The sequence below is a fragment of the Jatropha curcas genome, chromosome 11 (genome assembly GCF_041381405.1).
Source record: "Jatropha curcas cultivar XTBG-Jc1 chromosome 11, XTBG_Jcur_1.0, whole genome shotgun sequence".
Classification (NCBI taxonomy): domain Eukaryota; kingdom Viridiplantae; phylum Streptophyta; class Magnoliopsida; order Malpighiales; family Euphorbiaceae; genus Jatropha; species Jatropha curcas.
The window spans coordinates 13,563,932-13,572,229 of NC_143161.1; the positions used below are offsets into that span (position 1 = coordinate 13,563,932).

General features: G+C 39.1%; 1 non-coding gene across 1 annotated transcript; it reads left to right on the plus strand.

Annotated features, from left to right (window-relative positions):
• Window positions 1-6,151: 6,151 nt before the first annotated feature.
• On the plus strand, window positions 6,152-6,257 carry LOC149492614 (small nucleolar RNA R71). Its single transcript, XR_016318999.1, has one exon. It is a non-coding gene; the product is annotated as a small nucleolar RNA R71 (small nucleolar RNA).
• The last annotated feature ends 2,041 nt before the right edge of the window (window positions 6,258-8,298 follow it).

An 8,298-nucleotide genomic window follows, 5' to 3' on the forward strand; every position in this document is an offset into this window, starting at 1 on the left:
TTACTTGTAATCATTCCAAACATGTTAAGCAAAAATAAAAATAAAATTTTTAGCTAAAATTCCCTTCCCCCAATTCAATCAATCACATTGTCCCCAATGTGTATAAATTCCCCAAAATTATTGCATTATTAGAAGGAAAGCAGTAAGAGATAAGAAGAAACCTTAAACCTTACCAACATTGTATTGAACAATACAATAGATCGGGTGTGGAATGTGTCTTAGCTAACATAGTAACTAAACATTAAGAACAAAAACTACTAAAAAGTTATAAAAAATTCAAATAACAAACAAACTAAAATGAAAGCAACCAAGACAATGTATTAGAACAAAATAAACATAAACAAAACAAAAGATAAGTGAGAAATCCTGGCTAGACAGCCTAAACCTAATCTTTCTCGGGGGAGATGTAGGTAAAAATCGAATAAAAGAGGAATAGGAACTCAAAAATTCTAGAGTAAGCGGTGCATAGACTAGATCCTTCATAGCAAGAAATTCCCCCCATCCTATTCTCTTAAGTGGTTCTAATACAATATCTCTAAGACCCACTTGTGCTAAAGCAGCCTCATCAATGAATCTATTCGGTAAAATAGGCCGAAGAGATAATTTTGTGTACCTTTCTTGTTGATCGGATGAGGCGAACTCGAATGGAAGTGCAGGAGGTGAAGGAGGTTGAGGAGCCGTGGAGGATCGCGTAGTTGTACGCTTTCGAGCCGCAACGGAGGATGCGGGTCTACTGCGTTTGTATCTAGGAGGCATTGTTGGGGTTGCTTATGTGAAAATTTTGGGTGGAGAGTGTTTGATTTGAGAGAAAAAGGAGAAGAAAAGAGAAAATTTGAGAGAGAAAAGGTGACGGCTAGGGCGTGCGAGATGGAAAAGAGAGGGTTTGAAGGCGTGCTCTTTAAATAGGGGCGCCAATTAATGAGTGGGTCTGATCGTTGTCAGCACGGCCTGGGCGTGCTTTCCTCTGTCCTGCAAAATAAAAGAAGAAGCGTACCTGGCACGGGCGTGCCGCTCAGCACGCCTAGGGCGTGCTTCGCTCTGACCCTTGGGCTGATAATTGTCGCGCAAGTAGCACGGGCGTGCTACTGAGCACAGCTTGGGCGTGCTCTTCTCTGCCTCTCCCTTGTTAAAAACCGCCTGCGGATAGCACGGGCGTGCTATCTGGCACACCTGGGGCGTGCTTGTCCCTGACCTTTCAAGTGAATTTTTCCCTTCTCTATGGCACGGGCGTGTTGATGGGCACGGCTGGAGCGTGCTCTTCTCTGACCCTCAAGTTGAAAAATTGCCTGCAGATAGCATGGGCGTGCTATGTGGCACGCCTGGGGCGTGCTTCTCCCTGACTTCTCAAGTGTCAGCACCTTGGAAAAATGCACAGGCGTGCTGGCTCCTCACCCTATGGCACGGGCGTGCCACCTAGCACGGCCAGGGCATGCTCTGCTCTGGATTTTCACTTTTTCCTACAAAAAACTCTAACTAAAAAAAAAAAAAAAAAAAAAAACTTATGGAGAAAATTTGGGAATTTGACAATTAAAACAGAAAATAAAATCAAATAAATGGAACGAAAATTTAGTAAGAAAATTAGATGGGTTGTCTCCCACAAGCACTTTTGTTTAACGTCGTTAAGTTCGACGCACTTAGCCTAGTTTAGGTTAAGCAAGGCCGATTGTACTCTTGATGGGTTCAAAGTTGTCATTATGATAGCTTCTCAGACGTTGAGCATTTACCTTGAAACTTCGATTTGACTTACCATCCACTATTTCAATCGCGCCATGAGGAAAGATTTCCTTGATTGTGAATGGTCCAGACCATCTAGAGCGCAACTTGCCAGGGAATAACTGGAGCCTAGAGTTGTAGAGCAACACCTGCTGGCCTACCCTTAGATCCCTCATGATAATGCGCTTATCGTGCCATTGTTTAGTGCGATCTTTGTAGATTTTAGCACTTTCATAAGCATGGAGGCGCAATTCATCCATCATGTTTAGCTGTAACAAGCGCTTTTGTCCCACTTCTTTGGCATTAAAGTTAAGAAATTGAATGGCCCAAAACGCCTTATGTTTTAACTCTACAGGGAGATGACAAGCCTTACCATACACCATGCGATATGGAGACATACCTATAGGCATTTTGAATGCCGTTCTGTAGGCCCATAGAGCATCGTCTAGCTTTTTGGACCAATCCTTTCTTGATTGTCCAACAGTGGTTTCGAGGATCTTTTTGATTTCTCTGTTAGTGACCTCTACTTGTCCACTTGTTTGAGGATGATATGGAGTACCTACATGATGAGTGACACCATATTTTGCAAGAAGGGAATCTAAATATTTATTGCAAAAATGCTTACCTCCGTCCGTGATTATTGCTCTAGGAGTGCCATGCCTTGTAAAAATGTTTTTCTTGATGAAGCTCATCACACTTTTGGCATCGTTATTTGGAAGAGCAACAGCCTCTGCCCACTTTGACACATAATCCACTGCCACTAGAATGTATTGATTTGAATATGATGGTGGAAAAGGTCCCATGAAGTCCAGACCCCATACGTCGAAGATTTCGACTTCAAGGATGCTGGTTAAGGGCATCTCATGTCTCTTCGAAATGTTACCTAACCTTTGACAACGATCACAAAGACGAACATAGTTATAAGCATCTTTAAAGATATTAGGCCAATACAAACCACTTTCTAGTATACGCGCAGCTATTTTGCTTGCTCCAAAGTGACCTCCACATTCCATTGAATGGCAGAATTTAAGGACACTTTCTATTTCAGTTTCCGGTATACATCTCCTGGATAGCTGATCACTGCAATACTTGAACAAAAATGGCTCCTCCCAATAGTAGAATTTGATATCATGAAAAAATTTTTTCCTTTGTTGGTAAGAAAAATTGGGAGGAGGAATTTTGCAAACAAGATAATTAACTATGTCAGCGTACCAGGGGGTTTGAGCATTTGCTACTAGAAGAAGTTGCTCATGGGGAAAACTTTCATTGATTTGTAGCTCGCTTGTATCTTCTTCCCCCAATTCAAGCCTGGAAAGATGGTCAACAACGAGGGTCTCGGTCCCCTTTTTGTTGCGAATTTCTAAGTCAAATTCTTGCAATAGAAGTACCCAACGAATGAGTCTCGACTTTGCATCTTTCTTTTCCAGCAAGTATTTGATGGCTGAGTGATCTGTGTAGACTATTGTTTTAGCTCCAATTAGATATGCCCTGAATTTGTCAAAGGCAAAAACAATAGCTAGCAATTCTTTTTCCGTAGTTGCATAATTTAGTTGCGCATCATTTAATGTGCGACTTGCATAGTAAATAACATGCAACTTCTTGTCTTTTCTTTGTCCAAGAACCGCTCCTACAGCATGATCACTAGCATCACACATGAGTTCAAAGGGTAAAGTCCAATCTGGTGTAGTGATGATCGGGGTTGAGATTAACTCCTTCTTCAACCTGTTAAAAGCATCTAAACACTCTTTGTCAAAATCAAAAGGAACATCTTTAACTAATAGATTGCAAAGAGGTTTAGTGATTTTTGAGAAGTCCTTTATGAATCTCCTGTAAAACCCTGCATGCCCAAGAAAACTTCTTATACCTTTCACTGTGTTAGGAGGAGGTAGTTTTTCAATTACCTCAATTTTTGCCTTGTCTACTTCAATCCCTTTTTGAGAGATTTTATGCCCTAAAACAATACCTTCACTAACCATGAAGTGACATTTTTCCCAATTTAACACAAGGTTAGTGTCTTCACATCGTTGCATTACTAAAGATAAATTATGAAGGCATGCATCGAAAGAAGAACCAAACACAGAAAAGTCATCCATGAATATCTCAATAAATTTTTCCACCATATCAGAAAAGATGGACATCATGCACCTTTGAAAGGTTGCAGGGGCGTTGCATAGCCCAAAAGGCATTCTCCTATAGGCAAAAGTGCCATAAGGACAAGTGAAAGTAGTTTTCTCTTGGTCTTCAGGGGCTATAGGTATTTGGAAGTACCCTGAATAGCCATCTAAGAAACAATAAAAAGGGTAACCTGCAAGTCTTTCAAGCATTTGATCAATAAAGGGAAGGGGAAAGTGGTCTTTGCGTGTTGCTTTATTTAGTTTTCTGTAATTTATACACACATGCCAACCTGTGACTGCTCTTGTGGGAATTAGTTCATTGTTTTCATTAGAGATGACAGTCATACCTCCCTTCTTTGGAACAACTTGGACAGGACTTACCCAATTACTGTCTGAAATCGGATAAATGATACCGGCATCCAGAAGTTTGATGATTTCAGCTTTGACTACCTCCTTCATGTTTGGATTCAGTCGCCTTTGGTGCTCGATTGAAGGTTTGTAGTCTTCTTCCATCAAGATTTTATGCATGCACACACTCGGGCTTATTCCTTGTAGATCTGAGATAGACCACCCTAATGCTTTCTTATGCCTACGTAGAACCTGCAACAACCTTTCCTCCTGATCAAGTGTTAAGTGAGAAGAAATAATAACAGGAAAAGAATGGTCCTCACCTAAGAATGCATGTTTTAAATGAGGTGGAAGTTGTTTTAGTTCATGCTTAGGTGGTTCCTTTTCTTTTTCATTCAGGGTGCTTGGTTCAATCATGTTATTTTCGATATGCAAAGTGTTTTCCACACATTCATCAACAACATCAATCCGAAAACAGTCTCCATAGTCCATAGGAAGTTTACAAGATTTAAGTACATCAAATACAATCTCCTCCTGTCCAACTCTTACGGTTAACTTACCTTCATAAACATCAATCAATGCTCTTGCAGTTGCAAGAAAAGGTCGTCCCAGGATTAGAGATCCTTCCCTGTCTTCATCAATATCAAGAATAACAAAATCATCAGGAAAGATGAATGTACCTACCTTTACAAGCACGTCTTCCACAATTCCTCTAGGATATTTAATCGAACGATCTGCTAGTTGCAAAGACATCCTTGTTGGTTTGAGCTCTCCCATACCTAGCATCTTAAAAACTTCATAGGACATAAGATTAATGCTAGCACCTAAATCTGTAAAAGCTTTTTCAAAGTCAAGATTACCAATGTTACAAGGGATAGAAAAACTTCCTGGATCTTTTAACTTTGGAGGCAATTTGTTTTGGATAATTGCACTGCACTCCTCCGTTAACATTACCGTTCCTTGATCATCAATTTTTCATTTTTTGCTCAAGATATCTTTTAGGAATTTAGCATAGCTAGGCATTTGAGCAAGAGCTTCAGCAAAAGGAATATTGATTTGAAGCTTCTTAAACACATCCAGAAACTTGAGGAAACTCTTGTCATCTTGTGCTTTCTTTAATGTTTGTGGAAAGGGAACAGGGGGAACATATGGTTTTACCTTTTCCTGTTCTTCTAAGTCAATGATAGGCACCTTTGGCTGTTCTTTTTCTTCTTTCTCTTTCCTTGGTGGTTCATCTAATTGTTTGCCACTTCTCAAGGTGATAGCCTGCACTTGTTCTTTTGGATTCTTTTCAGTATTGCTAGGTAACGTACCTTGAGGTCGAGATGCCATCATGTTTGCAAATTGCCCTAGTTGAATCTCCAAATTTCTTATTGCAGCCTGCTGGATTTTATGGTTCTCTCTAGTTTCATTCATGAACTCCATGTGTGATTTGGAAAGAGCAGTGAGAAGATCATCATGAGATTTCTTTTCCAGAGGATGGAACCCTGGTGGTGCATTCAAGGCATTGTTAGGATTACCGTAAGATAGATTAGGATGGTTCCTTAACCTGTTATCATATGAATTTGAATAAGGGTAATTTTTTCTTCCTTGATTCATCACATAGTTCACTTGCTCCAAAGTTTGTGGATTTAAGGAGTCCATGATGCATTCTCCAATTCCATGTTGTCCATTGCACCTATCACAAACTTGCATAACATAATTTACAGGATTAGTAGTTAACATGTCCAATTTCCTTACCATGTTATCTACCTTGGCGTTAAGTGCTGTAATGGTGTCTATTTCATAGACTCCTGCGGTTCTTCTTTTTTCGGTATTGTTTTGGTAGTGGCTGTTGCTTGCCATCTCTTCTATCAACTCATATGCCTCATCAATCCCTTTCTTTTCAAAGGATCCACCTGTAGCTGCATCTAAAGTAATTTTGATGTTAGGAGATAAGGCATTATAGAAAGTTTGTACTTGTAACCACTTGGGCAAACTGTGATGTGGGCACTTTCTTAACAAGTCCTTGAATCTTTCCCAAGCTTCATATAAGCTCTCTTGATCATAATGAGCAAATGTCATTATTTCATTGCGCAACTTGGTGGTTTTTGAGGATGGAAAGAATTTAGCTAGAAACTTTTGAGCTAATTCATCCCATGTTGTAAAACTTCCAGCGGGACACGATTGTAACCATGATCTAGCTTTATCCCTAAGAGTGAATGGGAAAAGTCTTAATTTGATTGCATCTTCTGAAACACCATTTTGTTTGAAAGTGTCACAAATTTCCAGAAAATTGGTGATGTGAGCATTAGGATCTTCACTAGGTAAACCCCCATATTGGATTGAGGTAGAGAGCATTTGGATAATTGTGGGTTTAATCTCAAAGTTGTTAGATTCTACCCTAGGTCTAGTAATACTTGAGGTTGTCCCATTCAGATTAGGTGTTGTATAATCCCTTAAGGTACGGACCGGATGTTGAAGTGGTGGCCCGACTATGTTCTCATTTATATTTTCGTTTTCGTTGGCCATGTCTGCTTGTTGTTCGAGTTTTATTTCTTGTGTTTTTCTTACAGCGTTGAGCCTTCGAAGAGTTTGTTCAATTTCTGGATCAAAGATTAGAGGTTCAGTCTTCCTTGATCTCCTTTGCATAAAACAACCTGGAATAGTACTTAAAAGGGAATTAAATAAAAGAGTGTCTAAATTAACAATAGGGTAATTCGTATTGATATTGATACGCCAATCCCCGGCAACGGCGCCAAAAACTTGACAAAGTTTTTGGCGCGTGTACGAAATCACAACAAGTAATATAGAGTAAGAGAGTATCGTATCCACAGGGATTGTTTATCAATTACCAAAATTATGTTAACCTATTATTATATAGACGATGGTAAGAGAAAATTGCTATAAGGTAAATAAACTTTAAAGTAAAAACAGAAGAGATCAACACAAAATTCAGGTGAAAAGAAATTAGAGAATTAAGCTACTAGGGAATTTGATTTCACTTAATTCTATCCAGCTTAATCTATTAGTTCATTAATCAACTTTAATTGTTCAAGTAGGAGAAACAACCCTAAAGTTACTAACAAGCTCTCCCGATTTATTGTTAGCTATTCTAATCCAGATTAATTACCTATCTTTAATAGTGAAATTAAACATAAATCAGATCGTTAGGTTTTGTGGTTGTTTTGTGAGTTCACAACTTAATACTTTATTAACTTATGAAAACCCCCCTTGAGTCAAGCCATATAGCTTCCGCATCAAGTTATTATTCTCAAGTAAATTATTATCTTTTTCATATCAATAACCCTTCTCCCGAATGTGATTATTGAAATAATTCAATCCAGGGGAAAGTTTCTACCTGGAAGCCTTAAGCACAATAATAAGTTATAACAAGAACAAAGAAAAATAAATCTAATATTATAAACTGGAATCGAATTAAGTTACATCAAATCCCTAGTATAAGAGTTTAGCTGGACATAGTAATTAAATTAAATTCAATCATACTTGAATCATTCATCATATTTAAAGACAATAATAAAAGAAAGAAACAAGATGAAGGGTTTAGAATAAAAACTGTATCACAACTATGTGGATGGCTCCCTTGATTCTTGGCACAATTATTTGATGCTTGAAGTCTTTTTAGAGAGAGAGAATTATGTAAAGAATTGCACAAAAAACGAGATCCCCAACAATGAGAAGTTTCCCTCTTTATATAGAGCTCCTGGAGGTGAGTCTGATTCCTTTTAGGAAATAGAATCCTTATTTAGTGCAAAATCCTTTATAGGAGATCATGACTGTTTAGGGTTTTGATTTCTTCTTGATTAGGACTCCTTTTTCTCCCAAAATAGGTCTAGGTCTTGTTTAGTGTGTTTAGGAAACTCTCTGAGGTCGGCCCATGTGAGAAAAAACTTGATTTGCGTATCTAGTTCACGCTGGTTCCGCCTGCGTAGCACGGGCGTGCTTCATGGCACGGGCTGGGTGTGCTTTAATCTGGAAGTCTGGCTAGTGAAGCACGGGGCATGCTAGGCAGCACAGGCTAATGATTCACTGAAGCACGGGTGTGCTACCAAGCACAGGCAGGGCGTGCTTTCTTCTGGAAGTCTGCCTAGGATTGCCATGGGCATGCTAGGCTTGACACGCC